Source organism: Anabrus simplex, chromosome 6, assembly GCF_040414725.1.
Source record: "Anabrus simplex isolate iqAnaSimp1 chromosome 6, ASM4041472v1, whole genome shotgun sequence".
Lineage (NCBI taxonomy): Eukaryota > Metazoa > Arthropoda > Insecta > Orthoptera > Tettigoniidae > Anabrus > Anabrus simplex.
Genome location: NC_090270.1, coordinates 255,146,801 through 255,162,111, shown reverse-complemented (window position 1 = coordinate 255,162,111; position 15,311 = coordinate 255,146,801). Strand labels below are relative to the sequence as shown.

Genomic DNA, 15,311 nt, shown 5'->3' with positions numbered 1-15,311 from the left:
CCAACACTTAAACCTTCATCCGCAATAAATAATAATGTTACTGAATTTAGGTCCATCTAATTACTGTTAAGGGTTTCGGAGACAAAGAGTTGCTGAAATTTAGTCGCACAGGAGTTCTTTTACTTGTCAGTAAATCTACCAACTCGAAGCTGGCCTGTTTGACTAAAAAATACAGTCAAATACGGCGTATAACAAGACAAATCCTCCCTTTTCTACGTAACAATTTCCACGTGCCACATAGCAAAGCATGGGTTATGCCGGCCCCGCGGTGTAGGGGTAGTGTGCCTCCCTCTAAGCGCAGGATTCGGGTTCGGTTTCCGGTCAGGTCAGAGATTTTTACCTGGAACTGGGGACTGGTTCGAGGTCCACTCAGCCTACGCGATTACAACTGAGGAGCTATCTAACGGTGAGATGGGGGCCCGGTCTAGGAAGCCAAGAATAACGGCCGAGAGGATTTGTCGTGCGGACTTCACATCTCATAATCTGCAGGCCTTCGGGCTGAGCAGTGGTCGCTTGGGATGAGCCACCTATCTCCGGAAAGATAGGTGGTTTGTGAGCTACCGATACCGGTGCGCTTTAGCGCTCCTCTGTCGGTCCAGTGAAGCACACGCCTATAAACCTGGCAACGCCAGGTCCCATTGTGTTGCTGAGTACCCTATTATAAAGCGGTTAGAGGACAGAGGTTTGTAGTTTCAGGTAAAAATGTAATGTTCTGAGCCAGACATTACCATCGGATTGAGCAGAAATCGAGTCTGTCGACTTGAGCTCAGAAAGCCAGCGCTCTCAATTACCACTATCACCACTGATCGGCATTTAGGACTGTCGCACAGGTGGCAGATTCTCTATGAGTTGTTTACTCTAGCCTTTTCTTAAATAATTGCAAGGAATTTGGAAATCTATCGAACATCACCCTTGGTAAATTATTCAAATCCCTAACTTCTATCACTATAAACGAATATTTCCTCCAAACAGTATTGTTGATTTCCAACCTTATCTTATTTACTACTTTTAATTTTCCTACAATTTGCTTTACGTCGCACCAACACAGAAAATTCTTATGGCGACGATGGGATAGGAAAGGCCTAGGGGTGGGAAGGAAGCGGCCATGGCCTTAATTAAGCTCCAGCCTAGTATGAAAAGGGGAAACCACGGAAAACAATCTTCAGGGCTGCCGAGAGTGGGATTGGAACCCACTATTTCCCGGATGCAAGCGCACAGCCGCGCGCCCCTAACCGCACGGCCAACTCGCCCGGTCTCTACATTCTTACTACAACTCCTAAATACCCTCATAACCATATTACGAGATCTGTCAACTTACAATCTCGTTTATGCGATTACCTCAGTGAACAGTTCAACCATCTGAGCTACTCGTCTCGGGCTAATGAATACTGATACATTTCTAATTTAGAAAATTGTGTCACATAACGTCCCTTATAACGATATATACAGCAGTGCTAGTCTTGAGCCGAAAGTAACCGGTTCGATCCCGGCTCAGGCAAGTGGCATCTGAAGGTGTTCAAAAACGCCAGGCTTGTGTCGGCATATTTACCAACACGTTAAAGAACTCCCGAAGAGCAAAATTTAGGACGTTTCCAAACACCGTAAACGTGTAGTTAGTAGAACGTAAAGCCAATACCATGATCTGTGTCCAACAACTGATCCCTGTGTCTTCGATCTCCTCCACACAGTTACAATAAGAAGTTTTTTTTTTTGCTAGTTGTTTTACGTCGCACCGACACAGATAGGTCTTGCGGCGACGCCACCAAGAAGTTATACAGGTACAGTGAGTCAAAGTGAAACTCATACACCCATGTAACTTGTATGTGTTTATGAATAGAAATGTGGACAATAATTTATGTTCGCATTTTATATGTGGAACAATAAAGGCATGTCTTGAATTATTAAGTCATCACAGGCTAGTTAGCGTATCTCTTAACTTAGCAAGATATAACAGATTCTTTGTCTACATGCTGCTGGGGCACGTCAAAATGAAATTCATACAGTCCTACATGGGCAAATAATAGGGCAGTACAAATGCTCTATGTTTGTGTTTCTACACCACATTCAGTTTGTTATGGAGAGTTGTGAAGTACAGACACGTTCCGGTGCTATCATGGGACGTCAAAGAAGACAATTTTCGAAAGAACTGATGATTTTTCACCATAAGAGAGGAAAATCACTTCGAGAAATCGGTAAACTTGTAAACAGGAGACATGCAACTGCACAGTGCGTTATAAATATGTATAAAAGTGCACGCAGTATTGAAAATAAATACAAAGTGAGTGGGAGAAATATTTTCAACCTCAGGGAGGAACGTTGGATAGTAAGACAAGTGAAGAAAAATCCATCGATTAGTGCTCCGAGACTGGCTGTGATGGCTGAGGAACATAACAAGAGAGCACAACCAGAAACTATTCGACTTATCCTAAGGAAAAGTAGCAGGCATGGACGAATAGATAGGAAAAAAACATTTGTTACCAAGATTAATAGGAAGAAAAGTTTGAGCTTCGTAAAGGAGTGTATAGTAAAATATTTTGACTTCTGAAAGACAGTTATTTTTACAAATGAAAGCAAATACAATCCTTTCGGATCAGATGGAAAGTTTAATGTCTGGAGGAAACCAAATGAGGAGTTGAAACCTAGCAATCTACGTCCAAGTGTCGAACGTGGTGGAGGTAGTGTAACTGTCTGGGGGTGCATGTCAGCTAGTGGACCAGGAGAGTTGACTTTTATTGATGGGACCATAGATCAACATGTGTACCAAGATAATGACCCGAAGCACAAAGCTCATAAAGTAGGGGTGTGGCAGCTGTATAATTGCCCAAAGGTATTCGAGACACCTCCACAGTCACCACACTTAAATGTGATAGAAAATCTATGGCATTACTTGGAAGTAGCGTTAAGAAAACACCAGATTTCGAACAAAGATGGTCTGAAAATGGCTTTATGTGAAGAACGGAAGAAAATAGATCCATCTTATTGCGAAAGGTTGGTGCAGTCTATGCCTAACTGTTTAAGAGCCGTGAAGAGTACTAAAGGGTATCCAACAAAGTATTGACTGTTAAAAATATTAGAGGTCGCTCATGAACTACTTGAAGGTGTATGAGTTTTACTTTGACCTGTTTCATGTATGTTTAAGAATATTGTATTAATTTTCTTTGTAAGTATAAGAAATAGGAGTCGATTTACTTTGTACCTTGGTAGAGAAATGTGTATTTGTTAAACCAGAACCAAGACTAAAATAAAGTAATGGTTATATTTTTCTGTTGACTCCAAATAAACAAGCTTTCCTCTAGTGTATGAGTTTCATTTTGACTCACTGGAACATTGTATGGTAAGTATGGACGCCGAAGCGTTGAAGTTTTGTCCCGAGGGAGTTCTGTAACGAAGTGGAAACAAATGACAAGGAGGTACTGTATTCAGAAAATGTCACTGACTTTAGCCGAGAACAAATCCGTTATTATGGGAACAGAGGGCAAAGAAACTACACCACTGAAGTTGGCCACTTGCCTCACCTTCAACAACTGAGCTCATCTGTCTTCTATGTAATATATCCTCATGAATTCGTGTGATGCATTGTGTGCGAGTCAGCAGTCACTTGCCGATTAGTCTTAAGAGCGGGACACAAATTACTTGGGAATCAGAGCAGAATTTTCATACTTATCTCAGTAGAGCATTCCGTATGGTCGGGCGACCTGCTTTACATACCCACGGTTGGTACTTGAACTTTAGGCGTAGGTAGAGGATGTGGATTTAACAATTTGAGAAGAAATAAAATATACCCAAAACACCTTAGATTATGTCTCCTCATTATTATTATTATTATTATTATTGGGAATATGCCAAAACAATTTCTAAAAAAAGGAATATAATATTTTTAAAGCTTTAGACAAACTAAGAGACACTTTTCGAAAAAAAACCCATCGTGCTACCTTCAAAGATAATAAAAGACAGCAATGTAAAACGATTTCTAACAATAAAACTATTGGTGTCACGATTTTCGGACACATTACATAGGCTACATGTCTAACCTGAACACGCAAACTTTTAAAAAAATTATGTGGTAGTTTACACTTTGTTAACCGTCTTGTGTAGGCAATATTAAGAAATAATAATAGCTTTACCTCTCGCTACTATTTTTGACGGTTTTCGGAGAGGCCGAGGGGCCTTAATTTAGTCCCGCAGGAGATTTTTTACGTGTCAGTAAATCTACCGACACGAGGACGACATATTTGAGCACCTTCAAATACCACCGGACTAAGCCAGGATTGAACCTGTGAGGTAGGGGTCAGAAGGCCAGCGCCTCAAACATCTGAGCGGGAGAGAGAACATTGTGTAAAGTGTTCTCTGGTATTCCTCTGTTTGAAACTGTTATATTTCTTCTTTACTGCATCCTTTCCAAGAAAATAATAATAATTATTATGTTGCGTTCCATACAGTACTTTTACGGATTTCAGAGACGCCGCGGTGCCGCAAATATTTCTCCGGCAGCTACTGTACGCTTCGTAACATTTACTAACAGGAGGCTGGTGTATGTAACAAAGAACCCCTTCCATCTGTAAGTCTCCGATCTGATTGTGATTTCGTACGACGACTTCGGGAGGAATGCTTTATTCAGCCATATCAAAATTAGATGCCCAGTCGTATATTTAAAACCTGTTTTGGATGTTAAAATTTGCTGATTTACGCACCGCGTTGACAGGAGTGAGCGGCGGGAAGGAGGTAGAGGTGGGGCGGCTGGCCAGTTCATGTGTCACTCTCTCGCACACACATTACTTCCCAACCACTACCTGCTTCCCGCCGCTCACTCCTGTCTATGCGGTGCTTAAATGACACCCAAAAACAGATGCCAAATATACGGCTGGACATCTAATTTTCACATGGCTGAATGATTCCTCCTGAAGACGTTTGTACCAAATCTCAATCAGATCGGAGACTTGCAGTTGGAAGGATTTCTTTGTAAGTACCTACAAATGCCATCGGACCTCGCCAGTGCTGTACCATATTTGCCATCTAGCCCGACTGGAAGCTTGTAAGGTAAGCTAGCTTTCATACAGTTTTACACACAGTGACCACAGCCACAGAATCTGAAGTTTTCCCGACCACAGAGGCGACACTCTTCTTTTCATATCATTTCACAGATGCCACATACTTTGAACGGGACTCGAAACGCTGTTGATAATCCAGTGACGAAGGGCTACCACGATCACTACAAAATATTTCTCGTCGAGATGAATGTCCTCAGAATTCCATCAAGGTATCTCATTTACGGACAACGTTCTGAAAAAACTGTCCGTATGCTGTACACGTGACGGGCAGCCCCTTGAATAACTGGACTCTCAAACTGAATCGAATAGGCGTACGCCGTACTTACTGCGCAGCGGACGAGCTAAGTATAATAAATCCTTGTCTGCGGCAGTATGCAGATGAGAAGCCGTTCTTGTCGCGGCATAAAGTTGTTGATTGGCTCCATTAACTCGCGCAGCTTCGACAGCTCTTCTCGTTCCGAAAATAATACTAAGAACAGAATCAAACCTTACCAAAATGAAGACAGCGGCTGCGAGTTAGTTCTGTGTAGGCTTCAAATGTGCTAAATACATTGTAACAGATTCAGTCATGCAAATGGTATGTTACGGAGAAATAAAATATGCTGTGAAGGAGTTGAAGAAGGTCTTGCGTCCTACGAGTGGCGAGACAGCGTCTCACAGTCCTGGCTCGAGGTGTACTTACACCTGAGGAGCTATCTGGCGATGAGACAGCCGTTCCAGTCTAGAAATCCAAGAGTACAGACATGAAGATTCATCGCACTGCCCATACGTCACCTCATAATCTCACGAGGAACTGCAGTGCAGTAGGATTTGATTTGGTATGGCGGCTTTTAAAACTAAAAGTAATGGAACTTAAATAAATCGTGAAAATATTACACAGAATTCGTAGATGATATAGCTGTGCTGTCACAGTCAGAAAGGTATAAGAATGTAACATTAAAATTAAATAAATACGGTCAGCATGGAATATTATTAAGGTTTATTCTGATTGGACGAAAGTAGTAATTGCGCCTATCTATAAGCAGGACTGCAAGAACTATCGAGGTTGATCAGTATACCAAGCAAGGTGTTTTCGCTTTTTTTAATGTCTGTTACTTCTAGCTTATGAATACGATATCCTGAGTCCACCCATAGAGAAAAATTGTTCTGTGTAAAGGTAGTTTCGTCGCGAGCTACTTTTGTATTGCAGAATACTGTTGATTGCATCCGTGAGCCCATTGCATTAGCTTTACTGCACCTTGATTCAATCTCAGTTCCTATACTACCATAGTGGGAGAGTCCATACCCTGAATACTTGAAATCTACACGTTCCGGTTTTGTACTCCCAACTTTGCATTCAGTTTTCTTAGGTTTTCCCCTGAAAACAAATTATCCAATAAAATCTGGTGCACCGATCTCGATAGCTGCAGTCGCTTAAGTGCGGCCGGTATCCAGTATTCGGGAGATAGGTGGTTCGACCCCCACTGTCGGCAGCCCTGAAGATGGTTTTCCGTGGTTTCCCATTTTCACACCAGACAAATGCTGGGGCTGTACCTTAATTAAGGCCACGGCCGCTTCCTTCCCAGTTCTAGCCCTTTCCTGTTCCATCGCTGCTATAAGACCTATCAGTGCGACGTAAAGCCAATAGCAAATTAAAAAAATCTGGTGCCTTTAGACCATACTACCGATGTTTAAAAGTGTGCGGTATTGACCAAGTAGTTAAAAATATTTTAATGTCAGTGGAGTCCCAATGCTTAGAGAAAAAAATATTGTTTCAATGTATACAGAAGCTGTTGAAATAGCCTACTTGTTTTCTGAAGACAGGGGTGAAAACTGAAAGTATAACTTCAAAATAAAACAATACCAAAATCTCAGAAAAACCGAACAACATTTTAATCATAGTTAAGTTTAGTGAAGTATATTTCATCTAATGCATTCAAGGAAAGCACATCGGAGCCTTGAAGAAACGAACTGTGTTGATTTAATAAAAACAATGGTTTGTGTAATTCATGGGCTCGGGTCCTTGCCTGGATGGCCAGCGTTTTGTCTTTCAGTTCAGAGGACCCAGGGGTCCATTCCCGGCCATGTCGAAGATTTTTTAACTGCGTATGGTTAATTTCTTTGGCTCGCGGACAAAGGGTTCGTCTTAACAAACATATCTTCACTTACATAAAACACTACCAACCACCATTAAAACACGCAATAATGAGTGCGTCATGGGGTTGGCGTCAGGAAGAGCATATGGCCGTAAAACTGGATCAAATCTACCCCTAGTGCCGACTCCAATAAATTGGAGAAAGAATCAGAAAGTAGCAGCAGTTTGTCTACTTCAACTACGACGAAAATTTTAAAAACATTCACACGTTTTGTTTTCCTGTTATTAAAATGAAAATGCACAGCTTGTTTCCAGTCATTAGACCGGGTCAGGAATGAAATTAACGAAGCCTCCATCTATCGGCGAGGACAGGAATTTTGCCGGCTGCCGACGCCTGTCGCACTTCTCTGGGTCGATGAGAAATTACTAGCAGATGAAAGGAAATGATATCGGAGAGTGTTGCTGGAATGAAAGATGAGAGGGAAAACCGGAGTAACTAGAGAAAAACTTGTCTCGCCTCCGCTTTGTCCAGTACAAATCTCACATGGAGCGACCGGGATTTAAACCACGGAACCCACCGGTGAGAGGTCGGCGCGCTGCCACCTCAGCTACGGATGTCTTGCTTTTCCGTTATAAGGTAAAGAAATCACAGAGCTCCTAGAAATCTGGCAACCCATTCTGAATGGAAGTCAGAGCTGGATCACAACAAAACAAGATGTTAAAGCGACTGAAGTCTTCGAAATGTGGTTTTGGAGGAGCCTGCTAATAATTGGGTGGATGGCAAATAAAAGACGGGGAAATTTTGAACATGGTCGCAGAAAGGGAACCACTGATCAATATTTTGGAAAGAGAAGGAAAATTACCTTACTAGGTAAGCTAAATCACCAGACACAGCAATTTCTTTTTTCTTTTACAATCTGTTTTACGTTGCACCAATGATCGGATGGAGAAGGTCTAAGAGCGAGAAGGAAGCGCCGTGGCCTTATTAAGGTGCAGCCCCAGCATTTGTCTGGTGTGAAAATGAGAAAGCACGGAAATCCATCTTCAGAGCCGCCCGCTATCTCGCGAATGCAACCTGAAAGCTACGTGACAAAATCGCACAGCCACTTACTCGGTCACAACAATTTCCTACTGACCAATACTTGAAGGCAAAATATGAGGGGGGAAAAAGACGAAGGAAAGACCTAGAATTTCCTTGGTATTGGTTTTACGTCACGACAGCCCACGGAACCTTTTCGGCGACGCAAGGATAGGAACGGGCTAGAATTGGGCAGGAAGTGGGCGTAGCTTTAATGAAGGAACAGCCCCAGGATTCACGGAAAACCATCTTCAGGTCTGCCCGTGGTGGAGTTCGAATCCAACATCTCCCGAATGCAATCTCACAACTACATGACTCAATCCGGGCAGCCAACTCGCTTATTATGAAGATACTCTTGTTGGTCCATACCTTAGTCCCGTTACATGATACGGCGTAGGGGATGAAGGGAAATGAATGTACATGGCAAGTAAAAAGAAAGTAAAGAGAAAAGTGTTTTGCAGTGTCAGCGCAGTCTTCAGTGACTGATGACTAAATCTCGAATTTTAGGTATTAAAAATGTTACTTTATATGCCTAAAATAGGCTCTCAAATATGAAAAAATGGGTTCTAAAATATATCTTAGGCAGCTTTAATACCATTTTTATTTATTTAAATTAATCATAACTCTTCAAAGGGAAATATGAAACAAATAACTGTTTGCTGCAAGGCCACAGAATATAATTTTACCATCCGTTGTGAAATAGGAAACTCCTGTAACCACTGCTAAATTAAAGACGACATGGAAGCCGACACTTTCGGCATAATTCACACACTGACCAAACAGGCAGACTGAAATATTCTCACAGAATGTAATGAAGAATTCTGTCAAGGTCAATTGACACAGTCACGCAGACTACGGGCGTGTTTACTGCGGGAAGTTCGTAAGGACTTCCAAGGGTGTGGCTTACAGTTTAACACGTTTAAGATCTTGTTTGTGATGTATTTCAAGAATATAGATCTACTGGCAAATATTTTAGTTTCACGGAATAAATTAAAATAATTTTTAGCAGATTTAGGCATCTTTAGACACTAAAGGAGCACCGGTTTTAACCTTATAAATACCAGTGGCGGCTGGTGGTATCTAAAGCTGGGTGTTGCACTAACATTTTCAGTGTCACATTTGTACAGTTTATAGAAATAACAAGAAACTCTATTATCGTTAAGTAATGAACTACTTTCGTATTAAAACTGTAACATATCTGGCAATTACAACCCAGGAAATAAGAGGCTAATTATACACTGCAACTACAGTTACTCTTAATAATAATAATGGTATTGGCTTTACGTCCCACTAACGACTTTTTACAGTTTTCGGAGACGCCGAGGTGCCGGAGTTCTGTTACATGCCAGTAAATCTACTGACACGACGCTGACGTATTTGAGTACCTTTAAATACCACCGGACTGAGCCTGCCACGTTGGGGTCAGAAGGCCAGCGCCTCAAGCGTCTGAGCCACTCAGCCTCGCACAGTTACTTTTGCCTCACTTAAATTGAAAATAAGGCGTCCTGTTTTTCATTGAAGCAAGATGTTGGTAATATTGTGGGTGGTCTGATATAGCGTGGAAAATTAATTACCCAGCAAGTTGGCCGTGTGTTCGCGTAGCTGTGAGCTTGCATTCGGGCTATAGTTGGTTCGAACACCACTGTCGGAAGCCATGAATATGGTTTTCCGCGGTTTCCCATTTACATGCCAGGCAAGTGCTGTGACCGTACCTTATTAATGCCATGGTCGCTTCCTTCCAATTCCTAGCCCTTTCCTACCCCATCGTCGCCGTAAGACCTATCTGCGTCGGTTCAACGTAATAAAATTTTTAAAATGGAAATGAAATTACCTTTGAGAGAGGAGAGAAAGCAGGAATGAAGTAATCTCCGCAGAGTGGCGCAATCTAACGGAGACATTGGGAACTGTTTCTCGGTAGGGTACTTGCTAGTCTCGTGCAACTCCCTGAGACAGATTCTGGCGAGCATGCAACCTAATGCTATGCAGGCTTACGCTCGTCCCTGCTGAGGTACATTGCGCCGCGCTGTCCGCTAGGGAGTTGCTGTAGCAAAGCAAACCCCTTGAGTTTGATTCGAAGCCAGCAGTGTTTGTTGGTCCGTTACGAAACATTAGTACACCAAATGACCGAAGATGGTTGATTTTATTTAACATGTTTTCGAATACATGTTAGTTTATTAAACTAAAACGTTAAAAGAAAAGACGACAAATGAAGTTCAAAATTATTGGGAGTTGTGCAACCCTGCAACAATACCACACACCGCCCCTGATAAATACATGGTACGTGTAAATAGAACTTCATTTTAATTTCCGGGGAAAAAACGTTTTTGCCTAAAATCCGAAGTTTTGATGACACGGAAATACTGTAGAGGAGACAAATGAAAAGATGCACAATGAAACCACATCTCCGATGTCAATCTCTACACTGGTGTTCTTGAAGCATGGATTAAACTTACATTTTTCTTTGCCGCATTTTTTTTTCATGTCAGTCAAGTTGTTTACCGACGTATTTTACGTTGTCTTAACCAGCAGTCTATAACGCAAGATGTTTGCCCTTTGTGTAAATAAGAAATCTAACAGCTCGACCAATGTGAGCTGACAATACTTCGCTTTATCTCCAGTAATATGTTTTTCAGCCACGGAGCAGTCCAGTATATGAAAATGACGGCAAGCATGGCTTCGGTGAGCGTTCGGCAAACCTGTCTGGGGGAGAAACAGCTTCCAAACTGGAGGTACCTGCTGACTGGACAATGGATAACTAAGGGTGCAGTGAACAAAAAAATGCTTGACAAAAAACCCAATCCCCATCACCGTGAAACTTCTTTAATTTCTAGCGAATAAAGCGAATGGACAGTAGTGAGACATGCGCGTTATGCCTCAATTGTCTTGATCTAGGCTACACGAGTTTGTTTATTTATCAAAGAGCTGTGCATGTGTAAAAGACTGGGCTGAGTGGCTCAGACTGTAAAAGTCCAAGTTTGCAATTATGCCAGCCACTTAATGGCACGTAAAAGAACATCTGCCGGACAAAATTCCGGCACACCGGCGTCTCCGAAATAATATTTTTAAAAATTTATCTTTGCTAGTGGTTTAACGTCGACTAACACATCGAATACTTTCCGCGACGCAGGAATTGCAAAGGGCTTGGATTGGGAAAGTAGCGGCCGTGGCCGTAACTGAGGTAAATCCCCAGCATTCGCCTGGCGTGAAAATGAGAAACCACGGAAAACCATATTCAAAGCTGCCGAGGGTGGAATCAAACCCACCATCTCCCGAATGCAAGCTCATAGCTGCACGACCTTCAACGCGCGGCCACCTTGCTCGGTGGTGTCAGAAATATATACACGAAGATCAAAGTAAAGTGAACTGGAAATATCAAGCAGAGTATTTAAGTACAGGGCAATCTACTCAGGCCATCCGGACGCTTTGAAAGGCATCATACCGGATGAATAAAAATATCAGGGAAAGTCAAACTGCCGACGAAGACTCCTACAGGGAGACTCGTCTAAAAAAATCGCGGTCAAATAAAGAGATATTACAGACACAATATCAACACAGTTCATTAGACCTGCACAGGATTGCAGATCAATATATTACGCTAACTGGTAAACACAGCCCTCAGTAACTAATCATAACAAACCTCCAAATTAATTCGTTCGAAGAAATTAGTCCGTATTAACATGCGCAGGTTGCAATTAATCGTTTGATGGGTACGGATATGTTAAGCCTAACTTCGCGCAGGTTATAAAAAAGACTACTTTTTAATACCTAAGATATTTGGACCAGAACATATCCATTTCACTTAACTTCAGGTAATTCGTTTTCATGTCAATCTCGGAAAGTTAAAATTAGTTTCTGGCTACTGAGGAACATCTTCAGCACCAAGATCCAGTAGGGAATGTTTTTAGTTTTTTTTTTTTTTAAACACCCTTGCCACTTTGATGAGTTACTTCCCTTCCCGAATCTTCCATTCTCTGTCCATGAGAAAAGAAATACAAGAATCTAAATGCTCCAATAAAATAGCTCGGTTTAATGATACGATAACTGTAATAATAAAAATGGCACACCTGGAGCAGTTAAGCGACCTGCATCAGGCATATTAATGAAGAGCCATATTTAAATACATCAACAAACTACAAATCACAGGCTTAGGCAGATCAAGGCCGGTCCAGCTACCGCTGATCCAGGGAAGTTACGTAAGAGAAATTAGGGGGAAAACAAAACTCGTTCAGTCTAATAAAGAACAGCAACAGCTGAAGACCTGAGGAACGAAGCAATTACTAAGTAGAAAGAAAACACAAAGAATCTACCCCTCATGATCGCTTTATCACGCTCACTAGAACGGAGTTCTCTACACAACAACACAAACATCACGGGGGTACGCTCTATGTTTTTAGATGTGAAGTCGTGAAAAAATTGAACTTTGCTTTAAGTAAACAGAAATATCCCTCTGAGAATGTGACAAAACTAAGCACTAGCAAATACCAGAGATAACCTGAACGAAATTAATAATGCATCAACATTCGTAGGCTTTGTTCTGAAGCGAACCACGATGAAAGAAAAGGATCCACCAACATAATGCACCATCATCGTTATAAGAATGTATATTACCATATTATTAATGAGAAAGGCCACCTGTACACAGGAGAATGTCACCATTCCAAAGAGCTTTGGAGACGTACCGTTACTAAGATATTCAAGCACAAAAACACCGTTGATAGGGCAGAAAAGATTAAGGAACAGAACAGGGCAGAAAGCAAATCACCTATACGTTTACAGCTAATTAATGAACAAGATGAGATGGTTTCGTATTGCTACGGCGTCATTTTGTCTCACTAGAAACAGAATTATGTTTATAATTCCAACTTATCTGCTACTGAAATCAATGCAAACACGGGCTTGTTTGAAATAATGATGAGAATACATAGCGGCACATAACACTTCAGAGCGAGATAAGAAGACCACATTCGATTATGGGGCGATACTTGAATCAATTATACGAAAATAATAAGAACAATAGTAGGCTACGTAATGTGACGTCATACTGTAAACATGAGCCATATCTCCCATCACTTACCAAGCAGGATACTGCAGCAGAGGGGACTAAGCAGATCACGAACTAACAAACACACGCACACACACTGATGGACACAAACATTAACACTCGGAGAACTGTACGATATTCCACTGCGCTTTGGAGTGTATTGCTCTCAACCTGCCACGCTCAGCGACCACGCGCGATCAACTGACCCCCAACAAGCAGACAAGGCAGCACGCCCTAGCGGTGTACACCGGCACTACCTTCCAGACTGTCAACCGCTTCTTCCTCCTTCACAGAGACGAAAATAAATCGAGTAGCATAAAAAGGAGGAACCTAGGATATTTATAGAGGCGGATAAGACTTATTTCTGGACTTTGAAAATAAGAGATAAAATTGTCAAGGAAATTTCCCGTCACTTTCTGTAGACCTTCAACGCAATCACCTGACATACAAAGAAGGGTTGGGAAAGAAATAATAATAATAATAATAATAATAATAATAATAATAATAATAATAATAATAATAAGCATAATAATAATAATAATATATGCAACTTGGTCCCGTTACGTGATACGGTGACGGGGTGGGGGATGAGATGAGATGAATTTATATGCCATATTTTTACGGCATGCCTTTGCTGGCAGGACCTAGTGTTTACAGTGCACTATGTCTTCTTGTATGGGCTAGAGCATTTTTTTTTACTTTCACTGATCTGTCTCTGTCTTATACTTGGCTTTGGCAATATGAAAGTGACTGAGGTATGAGCGGTGCTAGTAATGCCATTCCTTCTGCAGCCAGTCCCTGCTATGAATGGTGTCAAAATGCTGCTCATAGGGTCGGTTGGTGCAGGCATTTCAGTGGGCTTGGCAGACGGATATGTAATAGCAACTTCTGGCTCAGTGAGGAAAGCAACGAGAAGCTACCTCACTCCTTATTTCCCTAGTACGCCTCTTCAGTGATGCCTAGGCCATCTATGACAGCTGATGGCGAGCTGTTGAGGATCCAACCAGCCTTAGGACTGAAGACTGAACATACACACACACATTTTTACGGCCGTGTGCCCTTGTTGACGTCAACCTCAGTTGAGGAGCTAATGAAAATGAAATTAATGATGGTGAATGAAGTTGCATAGGAATTGGAAGGAGTCGCCTCTGGCCTATGAATAGGAAGTGACCTGGTATTTGACTGAAAGTGAGAATGGGAAACCACAGAAAACCATTCTAAAGACAGCCGACGGTGTGATTACCTGCCACGCCTGGAGCCCCGGGTTCGATTCCCGGCTCTGCTACGAAATTTGAAAAGCCTCGGGAGGTCAACTGAGTAGAGGGGTTTCGATTCACACCTCAGCCATCCCGAAGTGTTTTTTCGTGGTTTCTCACTTCTCCTCTAGTCAAATGCCGGGATGGTACCCAAGTTAAGGCCACGGCCACTTTCTTCCCTTTTCCTTGTCTATTCCTTCCGATATTCCCAGGCCCCCAACAAGGCCCCTTTTCATCATAGCAGGTGAGGCAGCCTGGGCGAGGTACTGGTCATCCATCCCAGTTGTATGCCCCGACCCAAAGTCTCACACTCCAGGACACTGCCCTTGATGCGGTAGAGGTGGAATCCCTCGCTCAGTCCGAGGGAAGAACCAACTCTGGACGGCAAACGGATAACGAAAGAAAGATTTGGACGAATACAACTGACAGAAATGTATAAATCGCACATTTCAACAACAGGTACATTTTACAATATTTTGGTTTCTACACTGACAATTCAAACGCGCGCGCGCACATATTTCGTAGAAAATTACATATACACACAATTTTACAAATGGACCCATAAAAAGGATGAATGGAAAGATTGTGGATGAGGTCGACCTTTGGGTTCTGTTAAGAAATGGTAGTAGTGAAGAAGAATAGTGTAAAAATAAATAAGGGATATTGAGAAGGTTACGAAAGGGTTGGACAGAAGAAGGAGAAGAAGAAGAAAGCGCGCTGGATGGGACTCCTCTCTTTATTTCCATCTGTCTTCTACTTTACTCTACCTTCTACCTCAGGATGTCTGATCAAGCCATAGCTGGGAGTGATCCGC

General features: G+C 42.1%; 1 protein-coding gene across 4 annotated transcripts in view; it reads right to left on the bottom strand.

Annotated features, from left to right (window-relative positions):
- The window catches only part of LOC136876412 (5'-AMP-activated protein kinase subunit gamma-1), a 1,375,241-nt gene that overhangs the window by 536,619 nt on the left and 823,311 nt on the right, over positions 1-15,311 (bottom strand). The window contains exon 1 of one of the 4 annotated variants that reach the window (XM_067150368.2): positions 13,275-13,428. The exons of the other annotated variants lie outside the window; for them this stretch is intronic. The gene's annotated coding sequence lies outside the window, so the exon portion shown is untranslated. Of the gene's footprint in view, positions 1-13,274; positions 13,429-15,311 lie in introns of those variants that run through there. 4 annotated transcript variants of the gene reach the window in all.